This window comes from Neovison vison, chromosome 4 (genome assembly GCF_020171115.1).
Source record: "Neovison vison isolate M4711 chromosome 4, ASM_NN_V1, whole genome shotgun sequence".
In the NCBI taxonomy this organism is placed as follows: Eukaryota; Metazoa; Chordata; class Mammalia; order Carnivora; family Mustelidae; genus Neogale; species Neogale vison.
Window position 1 is genome coordinate 149,542,213 of NC_058094.1, and position 21,478 is coordinate 149,563,690.

Genomic DNA, 21,478 nt, shown 5'->3' on the forward strand with positions numbered 1-21,478 from the left:
CCACTAAGTGGCTTTTATATAAGATATCTGGAGATAAGTATGGAGATAATTCTCAAATTCTTTAAAATTAGAGCTTTGAAGTCTATTAGAAAAGGTACTGTGAAATATTCACCAGTGTGTTTTTAATTTGATTTTTTCTCCCACATGACCCTTCTCCCCATTTCAAGGAGAGTAAGAGTAGTTTAAGTTTACTGCTTCAAGAAAGGAAAGATATAACAAGAAAAAAAAAATTGAGAACCAAGTCAGTTCTTGTGTCCTAAATTTCAAAATACACTTACGAATTTAAGGAAGACACAACAGTCTTGACAAAAAAGGCTTTGGAGTGGCATGATAAGAGGTCTTTTAAGTATTGAAAGCTAAGGTCCTGACCTAAATTACTGACATAGAAAAATAAATACTCAGAACAAGTTTTTATCACCTGGTAAATCTCTATAAAGAATTTGGGAGGAGCATAAGTGAGATAGTAAGAAAAGAAAGATAGCCATAGACCAGTGCCCTCTTGAAGTAAAAATTATTCTAGCTGCTGCACCCCTGGCTGAATGAGAGAACACACAGCTTCCTGTTTGGGATACTGCTAACACTTAAGAAATTCCTCCGACTGTGGTTTTCAGAAAACAGAGATGATGTTTAAATGAAGTTATTTGGCTGGTGAACATAAGGCCCAGAGCCCCTGTGAACAGTAAGTCCTAGAAGTGTGCAGTCACATAATTTTATTTCCCTTGTATTGCTCTGAGTGACACGGCTGTATCCTGGAAAGACAACAGTTCTGGGGTGGGTAGAGATGAGGGCGTTCTTGTGGAATGTGCCACAGAAATTTACATATATAACATGGATGCCTCATCATGTGCTGAGGTAGATTGATTATGCCCAAGGAGTAGAGGAAGTGAGAGGCTAGTAGAGCACAGGAATTTGAACCTCAGGTTGTAGAGTACTACAGTTGTGTTCATATCCAACTTTGTCTCTTAATTGCTGCATAAACTTGACACAATTTTTTAACTGCTCTGGGCACTAGTGTTCCTGTTTATAAAACATGGATAGTAATAATAGTACTTGGATAGTAATAATAGTACTTACTCCATAGGGCTGTTATGAAGATGGATAAACAAAAATATAACTATAGATAGATACAGTTATAGATACAGATATAGATAAAGATATATAGATATAAATTACCTAGTGTAGAGCTATGTAAATGTGAACTATTTTTTAATGATCCTTTTCAGCAGATACCAGCTATGGATAGATGCACTATAAGGATGAGGTTCTTACTCCAAAATTTCACAACAAATTTCATAAATTTAGGATTTACACCAAGTTGGGGATGTAGTAGGGACAGAAAAAACAAAAACAAAAACAAAAATTTACTGAGCAAGTTTCAAAGGGACTATTTGATAAAGTTTCAGGCTTCTGCACTCAGGTAGAATTATAAATTAAGCCATAAATTAAATTATCCATATTCATATATGCACATGTATATATAGTCATATATATGTTTATTTCTTTGACATGTAAGTATGTGGCCTATGGGATTCACACTACTAAAATTAAGTGGTGAAAACTTAAAAGGCTTTTAAACTGAAAATTTCATTTTAGCTTGACAGTAAGATATTTGTTGCTGATATATAACTATTTTATTTTTTATATGCTGATTTATATTTTTATATTTATATTTTTATATTTAATATAATTAATTAATAATTATAATATGTATTATATGTTATATATAATATAATTAATTATATATAATTAATATAAATAAATAATTTTTATATTTATATTTAATATTTATATATTCTTTATATGCTGATATATATCTATTTTATTTTTTTAATTAAAGATTTTATTCCATTATTTGAGAGAACAAGAGCAAGAGACACCATGAGTGGGGGGTATGGGGCAGAGGGAGAAGGAGAACCAGACTCCCTGCTGAGAAGAGAGCCTGACATGGACATGAGGCTCCATCCCAGGACCCAGGGATCATGATCTGAGCCAAAAGCAGACACTTAACTTACTGAGCCACCCAGGTGCCCCTATATCTATAGCTATCTCTCTAATCTAGCAATCTATCTCTTTCTCATATTTGAAACTTGATTATAGCAAAATAATTAAAGATCCTGCTAAGTGATTATATATTATAGTAGCATAGATTTAGAGTCAGGATTCTCTCAGTAATAATGTTTTTAAATAATCTGTGTCATAACTGTCTTAATTGACTAGCAAGTAGTAATAAATGAATATTGTCTATACATTGGCAACTCAACAGAGAATAAGTTCATATGCAATTTATCCTATGAATTTTGAAAAAAAAAAAGGAAAAATTATATATATATTTTTTGAACAGATATTATTTATTTATTTATTCATTCATTCATTTTGAAAGAGAGAGAGAGCGCTTAAGATGGGGGAGTGGCAGAGGGAGAGGGAGAGAGAGAATCTGTAGCAAATTCCCTGCTGAGCACAGAGCCCAATGCAGGACTTGATCTCAGTACTCTGAGATCATGACCTGAATCAAAAATAGGAGTCGGACACTTACTGGACTGAGCTATCCAGGTGCCCCAAAATATTTTTTAGCAGAAGAAAAATGATAAGAAATTGGTATGTGTTAAATAATTAAGAAACACTAAAAACAGAAATGCCATGTTTTACTGAGCATGTTTACCATTTTAAGGATCTAAAATTTGGAACTGGAAAATTCCTGAGACTTCCAGCCTAAATAAAGGAGTATAAAGAATATCAAGTTGCCTTTAATCTTTATGAGTGGAAAGTGTTAGTACCTCTATTCATTCATGTGTTTAACTGTGCAACTTTGTGAGCACCTTAACTTACAAAGACAGATGTCAGTACTTAAAATCTTGGCTTTCAGACTATAGGGTTTACTGCTTTCTGAGGCATTCAAAGTGGAAAAAAATATATTCACTGGAACTCAGAAAATGAAAGAGTTTTAAAGAAGGGAGTGTAAGGCAACAAAATTCATTACATATTTTATCTAAACTTCTAGTAACTTTTGTCCATCAAAGAACCTTCTCTCTTCACATTCTTCTTCATCTTCTTCCTCTGTTTCCCTCCCTTTATGAGTAATCTGGGTTTTTTTGTTGTTTTTTGTTTGTTTGTTTTTTAAAATTTTATTTATTTATTTGAGAGAGAGAGAGATCACAAGTAGGCAGAGAGAGGAGGAAGCAGGCTCCCCGCTGAGCAGAGAGTCCGATGCGGGACTCGATCCCAGGACCCTGAGATCATGACTTGAGCCAAAGGCAGCAGCTTAACCCACTGAGCCACCCAGGCGCCCCGAGTAATCTGGTTTTATAGTCCATCTGGCTTAACAGGTACACTATACTACACTAAGATGGGAAACTTTAATGGGCAAATAACTTCTAGGTTGCATACCAAGATTGCATAGCTCCAGTTCACTCTGCAACTAGGCTTGAGAAAGGAAATGCAACTAGACTTGAGAAGGAAAACATTAGATCACTTTTAAATCAGAGAAAATTATAGTTGATATTTAAGAGGTAGTAGTTCAACACCTGGAAATGACTGTAGGCATTCATTCATTCATTCTATAGATAAATATTGATCTCTGAGTGTCAGACACAGATTGATTATATGATGATGTTAAGTCTTTTCAGCTAAATTCTTCCGATCTCCATCTTAGTACACATACATAAATGTCAGGATTATTTATCAGTTTCTGGGACATTACAGAAACTCAGTAAATCATATGTATTTCTTGTTTCATATTCTGTGTATTTGCCATGCATAGTGTGGAAAAATATAGAGGAGAGTGGCTGATAGCTCTCTTTAACATAAAGAAATAAAATATCAGGGGCGCCTGGGTGGCTCAGTGGGTTAAAGCCTCTGCCTTCGGCTCAGGTCAGAATCCCAGGATCCTGGGATTGAGCCCCATGTTGGGCTCTCTGCTCAGCAGGGAGCCTGCTTCCCCTTCCCTCTCTCTCTGCCTGCCTCTCTGCCTACTTGTGATCTCTGTCTGTCAAATAAATAAAATCTTTAAAAAAAAAATATCAGATGCTGGTTGTAATCAGAAGAATAGGGAAAGAAAGGTCACAGGAGAGTACCAGGGCATAAAAAGAACAGGCCGTCCTGGATTTCATGGAGTTGGATGGAGAAAGAACACTTTTGAGGAGCAAAGGTCAGGTTTTACTAGTTGCATCACTGTTCTACTCAAAACTTCCTAATGACTAAGACACAAGAGTATAGCAAATTCCCTGCTGAGCACAGAGCCCAATGCAATATACAATATACAAGAGTATAATAAGCTCTGTGATAGGTCTTATTCTTCTTCCATAAACAACTTGAAAACTGGAGAAATTATGTGAAACAAACATTTTTAGATGTTAGACAGCAGGAAGTACAGGACTGTTATCCCTGGATTTAGGAAAACAAATCACAGTAGCCTTATGCTTGAAGAAAATTTCTGGAATGCAAAATAGCAAGGGGAACCCAAACAGAGACCAGTGGTTTTGCTGTGTTGACAACATGAGGACTGGACTTTTAAGGTGCTGAGATGACTAGAATTTACAAGGTAGAAAACATGAGATGAGAGAGATACACAGAGAAATAGTTCCAGTAATTTACACAGAGGTCTTAGTTTTTAGAAGTCCAATCTGCACATATTACAAGTAAAACCTCAAAGGACAAGTAAAAAAAAAAATCTTGTAAGAAAAGAACAATTATCAGGGAGTTGTAAGCAAAAGGGTTTCCAAAAATCACACAAAAGTAGGAATTATTCAAGTCTTAATTCATTGTGGAGTCTCATTAATATGTGAGACACTGTAAAGACTCCAGACATATCATGATTTAGGAGGAGGACTAAGTGAGCTCTAGCAGAAATACTACTCCAGAGTAATTAGTGCTCCAAATAAATAAATAATTTTAAAAAATAATAAAAATAAATTAGAAAATAATAATAGTGCTTTAAAAAGCTTTGAAAAGATCAAACTAATCAACAAGTAACTCTACCAAAATGGTGTCATCACTCTTTAAAGGAAGACAATGAATGTCAGCACTTAACAACATCAAATTTGGAAGCATCTAATAAAAAAAGTATGAAGAATTAAAAAAGTGAGGCTTATAGCCAGCAGCAATGTCTATCAATGTAAACATTCCAAAAAATGACAGGACTGGGAGAATTTTTCAATAAGGACTATAAAAATCAATTATAAATATGCTCAGATATTAAAAGAAAAATGTGAACATAATGAGAGAATAAATTAAAAATATATAATAGCTATTTTCTGACAAAGAAAAATATAAATATCAAGTAAAACACCACTACCTAAGATTTTTATCAGATTAGACTCCATCAGAAAAGAAGTAATATTAAACCCAAAAGTATAGAACCAAGAACTATCCAAAATGAAGTAAAGAGGTATTAAAAACTGAAAAAAAAAATAAGTGACTCTTAATCTCACAAAACAAACTGAGGGTTGCTGGGGGGAGGGGGGTTGGGAGAAGGGGGATGGGGTTATGGACATTGGGGAGGGTATGTGCTTTGGTGGGTGCTGTGAAGTGTGTAAACCTGGTGATTCAAAGACCTGTACCCCTGGGGATAAAAATATATGTTTATAAAAAAAAACAAAACAAAACAGAAAAAGAGACTTACAGGATATGGTTAAACAGTTAATACATGATAAATTGGAGTTCATTAAAGAGAGTTGTGTAAGAAGAAACAAATTAATTATTGCCAAAATTTTTCCAGGTTTGATCAATATAAACCCATAAGCCCTTGATATCAACAAATACCAAGATGAAAATGAAGGAAACTACATCAATGCAATTCATAATTAAATTATTAAAATAAGTAATAATAAAGAGAAAACCTAAGAAGAAATAAGAGAAAAAAAAAATCAAACATGTAAAACAGAGGTAAATAAATTGTGGTCCATGTGCCAAATTCAGCCTATACCCTATATTTGTATGACTTCAAAGTTAAGTATGTTTGCTATGGCTTTTTATTAAAGAAGAATATTTAACAGTGACTGTAGCCTCAAAACCTAAAGTACTTACCCCTGGTATGAAGGAATAAAGGTAAATATTACTGTAACCTTTTCTTCAGAAATTATGCAAGCCAGAAGACAATGGAAAAAACGTCATTAAAGAACTGAAAGAAACAAACTGTCAACTTAAAATTCTTTGCCCAGTGAAAGTATCTTTCATAAATGAAGGCCACATAAAAACTTCTTCAGGCCAGCAAAGCTGGAAGAATTTGTCTGTAGAACTAGACTGTAAGACACGTTAAAGAATTTTCTTCAAGTGGAAGAAAAGCTGTTTTAGATGGAAATATGGATCTATGCAAAAGAATGAGATCGATAAACATGTGTGGGAATTTTTATAATTTTTAATTATAATTTTTATAATATATTTAAATATATATTTTATATTTATATTTATATATTTTTAATATATTTAAGAATAATAGGGATAAGAGACAACTCTTACTTATAAAAGAATTCTAATTAATAAATATAAAAGTAATGAGGGAAATATAACATCATTAGAGCTACAGTAATTGCTGCAGGCAAGATCTATCAAAGCATGGCAAGAGGGCAAAAGTTTATGGTGAAATGGGGTATTTTATACCTTCAAAGTATATCACCTCAAATATATATCTATATCTATAGATATAGATATCTATATAGACATAGATACACATTTGAGAGAGAGAGAGAGAGAACAGAGGGAGGGGGAGAGGGAGAGAGAGTATCCTGAAGCAGACTCCCTGCTGAGCAGGGAGCCGTACATGGGGCTTGATCCCAGGAACCTGAGTTCATGACCTGAGCCAAAATCAGGAGTTGGCTGCTTATAAGCCAGCCAGGTGCCCCACCTCAAATACTTATTAAATACAAAGGGAAAAAATACTAAGGTTACAGTAAAGAAATTTGATAAATACCACCTTAACCAAGTGGTAAATATTAACATAGTCAGTAATAAGTCAAATATAGAATGTACTACTGATTTGATGCCTAAGAAGGGACATCAACTCTGTGTACTTTTCCTCAAATCCATAACCTCAATCTAATCATGAGAAAACATCAGACATATACAAATTGAAAGGCATTCTGCAACATACTTGGCCATTATTCTATAAAAATGTTAAGGTCATTAAGAATAAGAACAGACTGAAAACTCACTGTTTGGAGAAGATTAAGATAGGGAAACTAAATGCATTGTGGAATCCTGAATCAGCTTTCAGAATAGAAAAAATTTATTAGTGGTAAAACTGGTGATGTGAAAAAAAAGTTCATGGTTTAATTAATAATATTACACTAAAGTTAATTTCTTGGCCTTAGTAGTTGTGTAGTAGTTATGTAAGCTGTTAACATGTAAGCTGTTAACATTAGGGAAAGTTAGGTAGAAGATACAAAAGAACTCTCCATACTATCTTTGCTAAACTTCAGTAAATCTAAAATTGTTTCAGAATATCAAGTTAGAAATGTTAAATGACAGCTTAAAGAAAGATAACGGCAGAATACCCTCAAGTCAGACTGTTTCAGTTTGTAATCTGGCTATTCAATTAATTGACATAAAACCTGACAAAAGTTACTTAACAAAGCCTCAGTTTCCCCCTGGATGTAATTCTCTCCATTGGGAGGATTAAATTTATTACTAGATGTAAATGTCTTAACATATGACTTCCTAATAGTTAGTATATGTACTGCCTCAAAACACTAAATACTTCTATTAGGGTAAATATATGAGAAAAATAACAGGAATATATAATTAAAAGAAGAAAATCTGTAGCCTGATACTACTTAATTCTTCAAAATAAAATTAACCAAATAGCATTCTGTTACTGTTACTGTTTGTTGGTCAAATTGTTACCTGAAGCAGGCAAAAAAAGTAAGTAAATAAATAAAATTAAAAAAAAAATCTACTAAGTTGGGAAAAAATTTGTGAACTTTAATTCTGAAATTACATATATGAAGGGTCTTTAAATATGTAAATTTCAAAATATAGGGTACCAAGACAAATAAAGATAAATGAAAATTTAATTTACAGTAAAATGTAACTCTCCTCATTTTAAAATAGTGACTAAGTTAGCAAGACTAGGGTTTCTTTTAGACTATCTTAATTTTGTTGAGTTGGATTTTTGAAATGTCCAGATTATAACAGTTAGATAGACTTGAAAATACCCTTGATACTAACAGTTTTCTTTTCATTTTTGTTAATTATTTTAAATTTCCTGTAGGATTTCACATCCATGGACTTTCTTTTAATAAAATAAATAATAGTACTGTAAGGAAAATGCATGTAGGGGTGTCTGGGTGACTCAGATGGTCAAGTGTCTTCCTTCTGCTCAGGTCATGATCTCAGGGTTCTGGGGTCCAGACCCAGACCCACAATGGGCTCTCTGCTCAGGAGGGAATCTGCTTTCCCCTCTGTCTCTGTCTCTGTGTCTCTCCCCTGCTCATGCTCTCTCTCTCAAATGAATAAATGAAATCTTTAAAAAAAAATTGTATGTAAATAGGCAAAGGTGTTTGTATTTTTTCAATAATTTTTAAATTTTTTTAATAAATATGTAATGTATTATTAACCCCAAGGATACAGGTCTGTGAATCGCCAGGTTTACACACTTCACAGCACTCACCATAGCACATACCCTCCCTAATGTCCATAACCCCACCACCCTCTCCCTAACCCCCTCCCTCCGGCCACCCTCAGTTTGTTTTGTGACATTAAGAGTCTCTTATGGTTTGTCTCCCTCCCGATCCCATCTTGTTTCATTTATTCTTTTCCTATCCCCAAAACCCTCCACGTTGCATCTCCACTTCCTCATAGGTTTTGTTTTAATTAGAGCATTTTTCAATATGGTAACTAAAGTTTAATTAATATATATTACCCTTAGTTTTTTGACCAAAGTTTACATATTATGATATTATAGAAGAATGATAAATCTTGACCTTTGTCTTCCAAATTCAATACACTTGTTAAAAATTCAAACATTTTATAGGAATATACTCAAATATTTTCAAGTACTTATCAAAGTAAAGGAAGAGTTGATGGAATAGGAAGCTGTTTTTTTCTTCACCTGCACACATGGTTGAGAAAAGTCAGAGGGAAGAAAAATAAACTCAACGGAATGAAATGTATTCATAAAAGTGTTCTATTAATGAATTAATAAGTATATGCTTAAAAGAAATTTGACAAGATCTGTTTTATAGTATTTATTTGTAAAAATGATAGATTTCAAAAATCATTATCCAAAGTAAAGAAAACTAATTCCAAGAAAAATCAGGGTTATGTGCAATTGTTAAATTCCACACTCTCCAAGTTTCCACTTAAAGGAATTCTTTGTGAAATTTTCTCCACCATAAATCTGTTGCTTTTGGTTTTAAGCCTGTACATTTTGATGTTCATTATTCTGATTGCCTTTTCTGTTTATTTCTCCCAATTCACTGACTTACTTCTTCATTCTATTTTGGCCCCTTATTTTCTTTCTTGTGTACATACATTTGCAAGAGTATTAGTTATCATCATGTTCAAAGTGGGATAATCTATAAAGTCATTAAAATTCTTAGCATAACAGAATGCAGAAGTTATAAATGGACATTTCCAACACTATGAAGTTTTCTAGACTTGAGGGAAGAATTACAAATTATTATAGGAAGAAATATGTGAATGCTAAGTAAACATTTGTTTTCATAATTCTCTCAAGAATATCTACTACAAAGTATGGGTTTTATAAATATATATGTACATGCATGTATATGTATATAAGGGCACATATATGTGTGTGTGCTTTGTGTGTTTTCATTTATACAGATGCATGTAAGCATGCATGCACATGAATATGTTTTCATACACATGCACACATGTATATAAAAGTATCAATACATCTGTTTGTACGTATGTACTTTGTTTACATACATGTACACAAAAGGTATATGCATATACTTTCATACACATGTCTATATTTTCAAATGATGCACACAAATGAAGTTGAGCAAGAGAAAGTATGAATTGTATAACAGTAATCAACATGAGTAAACCCTTGCAATCATTGAAAATACTTTAGACTATAAAAACATCAAGAATAATGTTTGCCACATTGTATGGGTCATAAGATAGCCCTCCTTCATTGGTAAAATGTTGTCTTGAATCTTCAAAATGATATTTGCATAGTTTCTTACTGAAATAAAGAGCAATTTGTTTGATAGGGCTTTTGTTATACTTTGAAATGATTGCAAAAATAAAAGTTACAATTATAAACATATATCTGGTGGAAAAAATATGTAAAGGCTGCAGTAAAGACTTCTAAACCAAGGTTCCTCAAACTTGTGTATACTTTAAAATAATCTGGCACAGGTCGAAATAACTGATTCTTGGACTGTAACCCTAGAGATCAGTGAATAATGAGTGGATTCAAGAACTCTAAAATTTTATAATGTACCCTGGGTGATTTTAATGCAGTTGGCCCATGGATCACACTTAGAGAAAAAAGAGAACAGTGCTGCAATTTGAATTTCATAATTTTTCTCCAGGATAAGGAATTAAATAGAGCAGAAAAATATGAATTTCTATATAAAGCCTTCCAAGTGGACAAAGATACTACAAAGTTACTTCTTGTATTACAAATGTTTGTGCACATGTCTGTAACTATACAATTTTGGCTAATGAGAGGATTTTTAAATATTATATGTGTCAATACTAAGCAAGAAGGTAGACTATATCAGACTTAAGTAGTACATTAAATATGGACCTGTGGAGATTCAGGACTATTGATGCATGTTAATTAAATAGCTATAAGCTTGTAGGTGCCAGGGCCAAAGGTAAGAGACAGATTTATTTAAAGCGCATTTTTAAAGCCATTTGGGATTACAGTCATTAATCATTCATCTCTTGATGAATGTGTGGTAGCAGTCAAGTAGAACACATCTGCTGTGTTGCACCCAGAAAAGTCCATTCTGAGGTTGCACTGACTGCAGTGGAATGTTGATGGCAACATCAGCTAAGCAGATGTGGCAGGAAAGTGGCACTGGCTGTGGCAGTCAAAGGAATGCAGAGCCACAAACTTCAAATGCATATTTAATGACATATTAGACCAAATCAGATGCTTTAGAACATTCACAGTCCTTGAAATGCTACATTAGTACTTATCATTCCTCAAGGACAGTGTGTGCTAGGCAGCATGAGGATGTTCTTTGCTGTCAATTCTTTGTGTCATTTGCTGTGAACAAGAATTCAAACAAGCTATTATTCAACTAAATCATGTTTCAACAAGACCTAGAAGACTCATTGCTCTGTTTACTTGTCTTTTGTAGAGTAAAGGGCAAAATTTGTGCTAATGAAATACACTAGGCTCTGTTGGCCTCACCATGATCTTCTGTGGATATAGCAATTTAAAGGCAAAAGACGAACTCTGTATGTTCATTATGAGGAAGAAGAAAAAGCCAATTAGCCTCTATTATGCTAACAACCCTAGCAGATATATTATAATCATGTCAAATTATATTAAAAAAGCCAAATTTATGAATGGTTAATGCTACTAGAAGCTCATTTGACCTTCAGATCAGTGGAAAATCATGTTACACTATCTGCATAAATTATTTCTTTTGTTTTTATGTCAAACCATAAATATCTTTTAATTAGAGGAAATTGTGTATCAGTAAGACAGATTTCCAAAAATAAGGGCAGCAATACCGTGAATCAGCCTCAGGCAGTGATTCTCACCAAAAGTGTATTTTAACATGATGTTAAACCACAATGAAGAAAATTATTTCTTGTATCTCAGTGTGATCTATGGATAATAGAAAGTAGACTTAAAAAACAGTCTAATGGAAATAAAATGATAAATGATAAATAGTAGAAACTAGCACATGGCCTGTGACAGTTTCATGAAATACTCAAATAAATAGCACAAATTGTATTTAAAAATGAATATTGAGTTGGGGGAAATTGGAAGGGGAGGTGAATCATGAGAGACTATGGACTCTGAAAAACAATCTGAGGTGTTTGAAGTGGGGGGGAGTGGGAGGTTGGTGTACCAGGTAGTGGGTATTATAGAGGGCACAGATTGCATGGAGCACTGGGTGTGGTGAAAAAATAATGAATACTGTTATGCTGAAAATAAATAAATTTAATTTAAAAAATAAATAAAAAATTAAAAAATGAATATTGTTTAAAGTATTGAAGAATGTATCTATATACAAGCTAAAACTACCCTATAATTACTCATTTGAAGTTTTACCAATTTACTTATTTTACTTAGCCTTTTTTATTTTTATTGAATCCATTTATTCAAGAAGGGCAAGCATATTCTAGACATTTGGAATATAGCAGTGAACAAAGAGACAAAATCCACTACACTCGTGGTGATTACATTTTAAGAGGTAGAAGGATATATAAGATAAACAAGATAAAGAAGCAAAATGTAATAAATTAGAAATTATAATTATTAAGGAGGAAAAGAAATCAGGGACACTGCATATGTTCGCATGCGATTTTGGTGGGGACAAGTTGAGATTCTAAATAGTAGGCCAGAAAATACCTTAGTGAGAAGCTGCAATACGAGGAGAGATCTTAAGTTGTTGAGAGAGAAAGTTATTTGGACATCTTTGGGGACAGCATTCCAGTGAGAGAGGGCAACAACAGATAAGGCCACTATAAAAGCAATGCCTGGCATATTTTAGAAAGGCAAGGAAGAATGAACAAAGATAAAGAATTCTAGAAAAATGATTTGAAACAAGAAAAAGGTAAGCAATGGGAAGTTCAGAGCATGTGGAGTCATGTAGAATACTGCAATTTAAAGACTTTGGTGCTCCCCCCCCCCACTAAAAAGTTAAGACTTCTGTGGACTTTCAGATAAAAGGCTGAATTATTTGGGAAGGTTATCAGTTTCCTAGAAAAAATAGTAGCTTTGTTAAGTGTTCAAAATACCTGTAACTGAGCTAGAAACCAGAACTATGAGAGTGATGGAATAAGGCACAGTGCCCTTCCTCATGGAGCTGACAATCTGGTTGGAAGACAACCGCTTTGAACGAACAATTATTTAAGAAGTTCTATGAAAGGAAGCATTACAGAGGACTTGGTTAGCACATAGGAGAAGCCTCTAAGGAATCAAGGAATGGTTTCCCCAGGGAAGTCACATGCAAGTTGAGACATGAAAGATCAGTAGAAGTTAACCAGCACGGTGAGAGGGAGGAAGGCCCATGAGAGAGTGTGTGTGTGTCTGGTTGTGTGTCTGTGTCACTCTGTGTGTGTAAGATCTCTGGTTATAAAGGGAGAAGTTAGTGCTATGTAGAGAATAATTCATTGGAAAGTTTATATTTGATAGTGTACATATACAAGAAAGCAAAGTAGGGTGGGAATTTGGAAGAGACTAAAGAGTACTAAGTTGGGACTGCAAGAAAAACCTTTATTTCCCTAATGAAGGACTGTATCCTGAGGTTACCAGAAAACTCAAAGGATTTTAAATTGAAAAGCAGTTGTTTCCATTTTTATTTCAACAGATCAACTTGGTTAGAGTTAGTTAAGGAGTTGTCAGACTGTTGGAGTGATTCAAGCAAAATGTGATGGAGGCTTGGGTTTGGCAATAAACAAAAGTCAAGGAAAAGGAGGGAGATATATTTTAGACATTTGAGGATATAAAATTTGCAACACTTGGTGATTTATTAGTAGGCAGGACAGTAAAGAGGAAAGAAAATTACCTGATGTCTGGTTTGGGCAGCTGGCCTATAATGCCATTACTGAGATAAGAAGTGCTATAGGAAAAGAAGTTTTGTGAAGAGAAGATAAGTTCAGTCAAAAGTCCTTGTAAATATTCATGTGCTGATATTCAGAATACTACTGGATTTCCTATAGAGAATGTCTAGGACAAGATACACATTTGCAAGGCTATGTTCAGTTAAGGCATGGGAGAGGATGAGATTGCTCAGAGTGTATAAAATTTGAACACAAGATAACTTCAAGTGGCACTCTTAAGAGCCCAGAATTAAGGAATAAACGAGGAAAAGGTGCGTTTATGGAGATACCATAGGGAAGGGAAGAAAATTAGAAAATTTGAGACCATGACATCTCAAAAAAAAAAAAAATTAGTGGGCATCCTCATCTGTTTGTGCTGTTATAGCAAAATTCCACAAATTGAGTGGCTTAAAAACAACAAACATGGGGTGCCTGGGTGGCTCAGTGGGTTAAAGCCTCTGCCTTCGGCTTGGGTCATGGTCCCAGGGTCCGGGATTGAGCCCCACATCAGGCTTTCCACTCAGCAGGGAGCCTGCTTCCTCCTCTCTCTCTCTCTCCCTGCCTCTCTGCCTATTTGTGATCTCTGTCTGTCAAATAAATAAATAAATAAATATTTAAAAACAACAAAACAAAACAACAACAAACAGTTCTGGAGACAGGGAGTCTGAGATCAAGGTGCCAGTATGGTTGAGCGAAGGCCCTCTTCCTGGTTGCAGACTTCTCATTATATTTTATGTGGCAGAAGAAGCTAGGGAGGTCTTTGGGGTCTTTTTATAGGAACATTAATCCCATTTATGAGGGTTCTACCCTCATGATTTAATACCCCCAAAGGCCCTAACCTCGTAATACCATCATATTGGATATTGGGATTTAAACATATGAATTTGAGAAGAACATACACATTCTAATCATAGCAGAGAGAATGACGAATGTTGGTAAATACTACTGAGAAGTCAAGTAATGTAAGAGCTGGAAACCATCTTCTATATTTTCTAAGAACTCATTATTAGTAGTCTTGTGGAAAACAGTCTCATTGAAATGGTGTGGACTGCAAAGTTGAAAGGGTGGATGTGGTGAAAAGAAGCAGAGAGATGTGGGCATTGTGATAAGTTGGTGTGATAAACTGGTAAACTGGTGTGGTCATGTTATATTAAAGTTTTTCAAAGGAGCTCTGTTTTAAAGACAAAAAGCATACAAATTCTGAATTAAGTTCACCAATAAAAGAAACAAACAAAAACAAACAAGAAAAATGGCATAAAGTTGTTCTTTACATCCTCTGGATGGCAGGCATTAGATCATATCCTGTTGAGTTTGGCTTAGAAACAAGGACAGTGTCAACTGGGGAGGAATACACCCAACTCCAGAAGGATGCTGGACTGCTGCATGGTTTGCCAAAAGCTTACCTTACTGAGGGCAAACTCTTCAGATAATTACAAACACAAAGTCTACAACTGAAGCCAGGGTCATATTTCAGAAAAGCCATCTACAGAGAGCAGGAAACTCAAGTTTGCCAAATGCAGGGGCCAAGAGTGTAGTTGATATTGCTCCAATTGAGTTATTGCCAAGGAAGGCAAACTGTAGGGGAACTCAGAGACTTTGAGGATCTAAACTGTCAGGGCAACACATTACATCCAAATGGGTGAACAAGAGAGGAAGACTGGGTAATATCAAACATGATGCTAAGGAATAGGACAGCAGGAAACTAGGAGACAAATTATGTCTGAAAAGAGAGGAGCAGAAGCTCAATCTGGGTCCGAGCCATGGGCCAAAGCCTCGTCTCTGTTTTTCTGAAATGTGAAAGGCTATATGTCAGAAAATAAGCTCAGAAAAATGAATGGCCAAGACTTAGGACTAGCTTTCCTAAGTCCTTATACCCCAATATACCCTCTTGAGGGCCCTTAATATTTAGATACTCAAGGCTAGAAGATTTATTGTAAAAACATAGGGTAAGGAAAGGGCTTTATTCCATGTTCTATAAATGACAGCTAATTTGTTAAAAAAATCATCTCTGACATGTAGTAAAATCAGATAGAAAAGTTTAAACAGTAATACATTTAACAATTTCACAAATAGAAGAAAATATAAAAAGCAACCTTTTTGTCTGCAAAGGCAAAATGTGCTTTCTAAAGGAAATAAAATACGCTAAGGATTGTCACAATTCTGTCATCTTGGTTGATTCTGTTGTCGTTGTGTTACCAATGAGATGACACTGAGTAAAATTTTGATTCTCAAAGTTTTCCTTGGAAGCTTCAGTTATAGTCAACTTAACAGTTATCCATACTTGATTGTAAATAAATTTTAAAATCTCAAAGTAGAAGCTAGCAAAATTAATAGCTCTGTTTCTCTAATGGGGAGGGAGTCATATTTTAAATTTAATTATATCAGTCTCGGTAAATATGAGATGTTCAATTTGAAACTGCTGTCTTACTTATTACAAAATATTAAAATGTTCTAAAATGAAACATGGGAGATATGTATGTCAAAATAAGGCCAAAAAAAAGTTATTTACTGGAAATGAGAACATCAGTTCATAGGAGATGCATCGTGTATTTTCCCCAAAATGTAATAAGAGAACATGCATAATAAAATACAACTGACAGTTATTTTTAGTAACAAATGACCTAAATTGGGTAAGTAATTTCTAAACCTTAAGGAAAAAAAAAATCTAAAGCATTATTTGGGATATTTCTTTAAGATAAACTGATAAAAATGAAATTAACAATGGATGGCATATTGATGAATGGCATGACAGGTAATGAGGTGAATATTGCATCATTTTGCTTGGCACAACATTGCCATGTTTCTGTTCTGACAGAGACAATAATCAAAGATTATTGATTGTTCTGAATATTTTAGGTAACATATATATGGACTTATCTATACATAAAAGCTTGACAAGCTATAAAAAAAATCAGAGTAGAAATACTCTCTTCTTTTAGATCAATTAAAAACTAAAGATTTTGTTTGCTCTGTTAACAGGAAGAAAGTGTGCCTCTACTGAGGCTTCCATTTACTCTAAAGGATTCTGCAGCTTTGCCCAATTAAAGGTTGTCAGACCAATCTGTTACAAAACTTGATTCTCACTGCTATGCCTATTAACTGTTAAAACCAGGCATTGAAATGTACTGTGGACTCTTTTCCATTTAAGAGCACATGCTCTTGCTGTTCCAGATCTCTGACTGTGGTGCAGAGGTGCTCCAATCTGCCCACAAAGGCTATAACTGTTTTATACCACTGTGCTCTGAACTTTGTTTTTAAAGACCAACTTATGACCTCAAAGCCAGAAGGAGTCCTCCATAATATTCCATCTCTTAACTCTCAAAACATTCTCATCAGAATGAATTTTATAATGTTAACTTACTTTCTTAATCTCCCAACCTTTCTATTTATGCCACCTACCAATACTCATTATTTCACTCATTAATAAGCTTTTGTCTTATAAAATGCTCTCCCGGCCTAACCAGCATCATTCTTGACTATATCATCACCCACATAGCTAGCCCATTCAGCATCTGGTCTTTTCATTTTCTTCATTTCCCCATTTTAATGGCACTTTTTTTTCCTGCTCTATCTCAACCACTCCTCCTCATACTTGTTACTTTGTAGAACTTTTGATTATCGAAAACTATATCATAGCTCAGTTTTCCAAAATGTGGCATCACAGTTTTTGATAAGTTCTTAAAATTTGTTCTAATTTCATGTCCATTAAATTCAAACTTATCATAAAAAGTCTTGTTTGATCAAAGATAAACTTCTCTGCTAAGATTCAACCCACCCCTTGTCCACTGAAACCCATCCAGTCTTGCCTACTTGAGGACTCTATTCCACTTAGCCACTCTGTCTTTGTATTGTATTCCCCTTTCTGTGAGTATATCCATTAACAAGTTGTCCTGTTTCCATCTTAAAAAACAAAACCAGCCAACATCAACAATGAAATCTCCTGTTCCTACATTCCCGTTGTTCTTGAAAGCAAAACTCTTCAAAACATACGTATAATCATTGACTCTGTTTCTTCTCTTTCCATTTCTTTTGATGCCTCTCTAATCAGGCTTTGCTTGCATCACTCTACTGAAATTTCTCTGGGCAAATTCCCCAATATGGAAAAAGATTTGTATAAGTTCTGTGATACTAAGTTATCCTTGACTAGAAATTATAAGTGAAGCTGCATAAACAGACCTCAGTTGACATTTTGTTGAGGAATCTTGAGTAGAATTTGTAAGATCTTGACACAGATGCTCAAAGAAGGCAAAGCTCTTATTTTAGCCTGTATGTTAGGTTTGAGTAGATAAGGAAACACTTAGCAAACATTTTCCCCCATAAATTTGAAGTTAGATGTATTTTTCTGTATCTTCGTAGAGTTGTGTTTCTGTCTCAGTGTATTTGCTAAGAGAGGCATAAGGTTTTCAAGTAATGCTAAAAGGATTATTTTAATGTTTTTAAAGACTGTGAATATAAACTTTGAAACTATTAAAGTTTGTTACAAGAAATAACTTTTGTTGAAATGAATCCTATAAAAATACTTTGCTCATTTAGATTGTAAATATGTTTGTTCTAAGAAATTATAATAGCTAACTCACAATCTCTATCACTGGCTTTTTTCTTCTAATGTAATTCATAGTTAACCAGATTGACTTCACTTAGGAATCAGCAAACATTTGAATACTTGGTTTTTACTTTCTTGTTAAGAGTTTCTGAGTAATGAAACTTATGGCTAAAAAACAATAAAAATTAAATTTTCTTCTACCAACAATGACTTCTACTTTGTCAAATCTAGTATATAGTTTTCAATTCTTCCATATATGACTTCTTAGCTAATCACTTTTACCTTTCCCAAAGGCTTTCTTCATTTGTTTCCTATCCTCTTGGTATTTCACTGTTCATATTGGCTCTTATTTCTCTGGCTTATTTGTGGATCCTCCTCTTCTTCCCCAACTTCCCCCAGGGCTTTTCCTCTCATCTAATCCTATGAATTCAGTGTTGTTATACATTTCAAATTTTATCACTGAGACTGCCTTCTGAACTCTTGAATCATTCCCCAATTGCTATCCAGTATCTCCTTTTGGCATCCTAAACAGGAGTCCTATTTTCCTTCTCTACATAGCTCCTAAATTTGAAGTTCCCAAGTTTTTCCAATGGAAATGACACTTTTGTCCTTTTTTTCAGTTATTCAAGTCAGACTTCACAGGGTATCATGCACTCTATTACATTTAATATCAATATTTCAAAAAAAATACCCCCATGCATCTGAAAAATGTAGCCAATTTGACATTCTTTCTAACCTCTGCACTACCATCATGGTCTCAACTGCCATCATCTGTTAACTAGACTATGTCCTCCTTTTCAGTCCATCCTCAAGCATGCCACCCAAGTGATCCTTCTAAAAAATAAATCAGATCATTTCACCATTCTGCTTAAAACTATCCAGGAACATTCAGATATATTGAAAATAAAATCCAAGTCATTGTCATGGCCTTTAAGGCCATACCTGATTTGGTCCTAGTTATCTCTTAGATTTTAACCATCATTAGCCTTGTTACTCCTTAATGAGTCTGTGCTTACCTTATTTCCTTAGCACTCTGCTATGAAATTCCTTTTCATAGATGTTTTCTTAGATGTTTTGGGGATTTATGCTTCTATTTAAACATAACATCCTTAGAGTGGCCTTCCCCAAACAACATTTCTTAAGCCAAACCACATTAATTTTTGTCTTTAGAATGTGCTTTATTTCCTTAAATGCACTTAGTATTCCTTGAAGTTATAATTCACTATTTTGTTCACTTACTTTATATCCATCTTCATCAGAATAACCTTGGAAACTTGATCTTTTGGCCCACTGCTATATGCTTATACTTAGAACAATTCCTGGCACTAAGCTGAGTAAACACTCACTGAATACACGCCCTGGCCACCATCAAACTCCAGGTATTATCATCTTTCCCACTAAGTTCCAGTCATACTTGTCTCACTGTAATTCTTCTGCCTTGTTTATCTTGTGATCTCAGAGCCTCTGCTCATACATTCTTTTCTACCTGGAACAACCCATCTTTTCCCCAATTTATTTTTCCTCTCATGATTGATTTCATATAGTTTCAATTCTTGGTTTCAATATTACTTCTTTTGAAAGGCCAAGCAAGATTGCCAATATAGCATTCATTCTTCATAGCCCTACTTAACTTAAATCTTTTGTTTTTCTCCATGCATTTGCTACCATTTTCTTTTTTTAGTTGTTCAGTATTTATATCAGACATACTAGAATAAACTCTCCATAACCAGTAGTTTTATCTGCATTATTCATTAATGTAAATAGCACAGTGCCAGGACAGAAGTTACACACTCAGTAAATGTTTGTTGAATAAATGAACATGCACTGGAATGGAGGAGTCAAAGGTGATTCTAACATCATTTTCCTATTATGTCAATATCACTTTATCCCATAAACTCTTGCCATTTTTTTTCTTTTCTTTTTGAACTTAGTTTTCTAGTCTCTGGTCTCCAGTCTTACTTTCTTCAACTGATTAATTTTTGTCTGTTATTCTCCTTTGTTACTGGTCTTGAAAGCAACCTCAAATTTAGGACACAGAATTTACAGTTCTGTGATGCCCCACACAGAAGAATGACATTGTGTAATAGACCTACATCCTTTCCTAGAACTCTGCATATAAACAGAGAGACAGGGATGAAAATGTTCTATTACTAGTGAATTCCAGGATAATGACTGACTTTTCCTATTTCCTAAAGGATGTCCGAAATCCTTTAATAGATTTTATTTAACATTAAAAATGTTAACATCCTTTAAGTTAATTTTATGATCTACTAATAAGTTCCCAACTCCCCTCCCTTTACATTTGAAAAACATTGCTTTTGAAGATGCAGAAGATGTGTTTCTAAGCTGTAAAGTAATCCCAGGTCTCCCCTTCTATAGAAAGCAGCAGGCTGACTAATTTGAACACACACACACAGCTACATAAACATAATCATAAATATTTCTTTTAATACTAGTCCTTGAAGATCATCTTTTAAAAGGTACGGTGATGGCGATTCCAACATAGAACCTTGTTAGAACCTTGTTATAGTGTCCTTAATATTATTTAAATTGGACCATTTTGTGCCAAAGAAAAATTTCACATTAGCTTAAGAACTTTGGGAATGAGCCATGTGGTCTGCCAAGCAATCCCTAGATTGCTGTTCATTAAGTTTTTTAGAGTTGCTTTACCAAAAATTGTTATAAAATACACAAATAAATTCAGGTAAATTACTTAGCGTTGATTCCTAGGCAAAACAATATTGCTTTTGTTTTCTTCTGGAATTCTTGCAATAACTCAAAATACATTTTCCTTAAAATGTAAGAACCTTTCCATAGAAATCAAGGGAAAAAATAGAATACATTTATAAAGTTTATTTTAAAAATGATGCAAAATAATATCATTAAACTAAGGAAAAGTTTTAATTTAATTTAAATTTAATTTTGTATTCAAGATTTCACGAGTAAAACATTTTCACTGAAATATATATATTTAACATTTTTGCTCATGGTCTTTCCCAAATCTGAAAAGTTGTATTATTTTAGGATCTGCCATTTTTAGTACATGGCTGTGATCTGATATATTTAATTATAATGAGGTGGAATTTCAGTAAACAAAATTTCAAAACCTGTTAAAGAGTTCTTCCCTTGATTGTAATTCTTTCTATGTTATAATCTCCATGTGGATGTTAACTTTTAGCCACCAGACTCTTGGTTGAGGCTGTCTTTTGTCTGAAGAGCCAATGGCCTGAGCTGGCATTG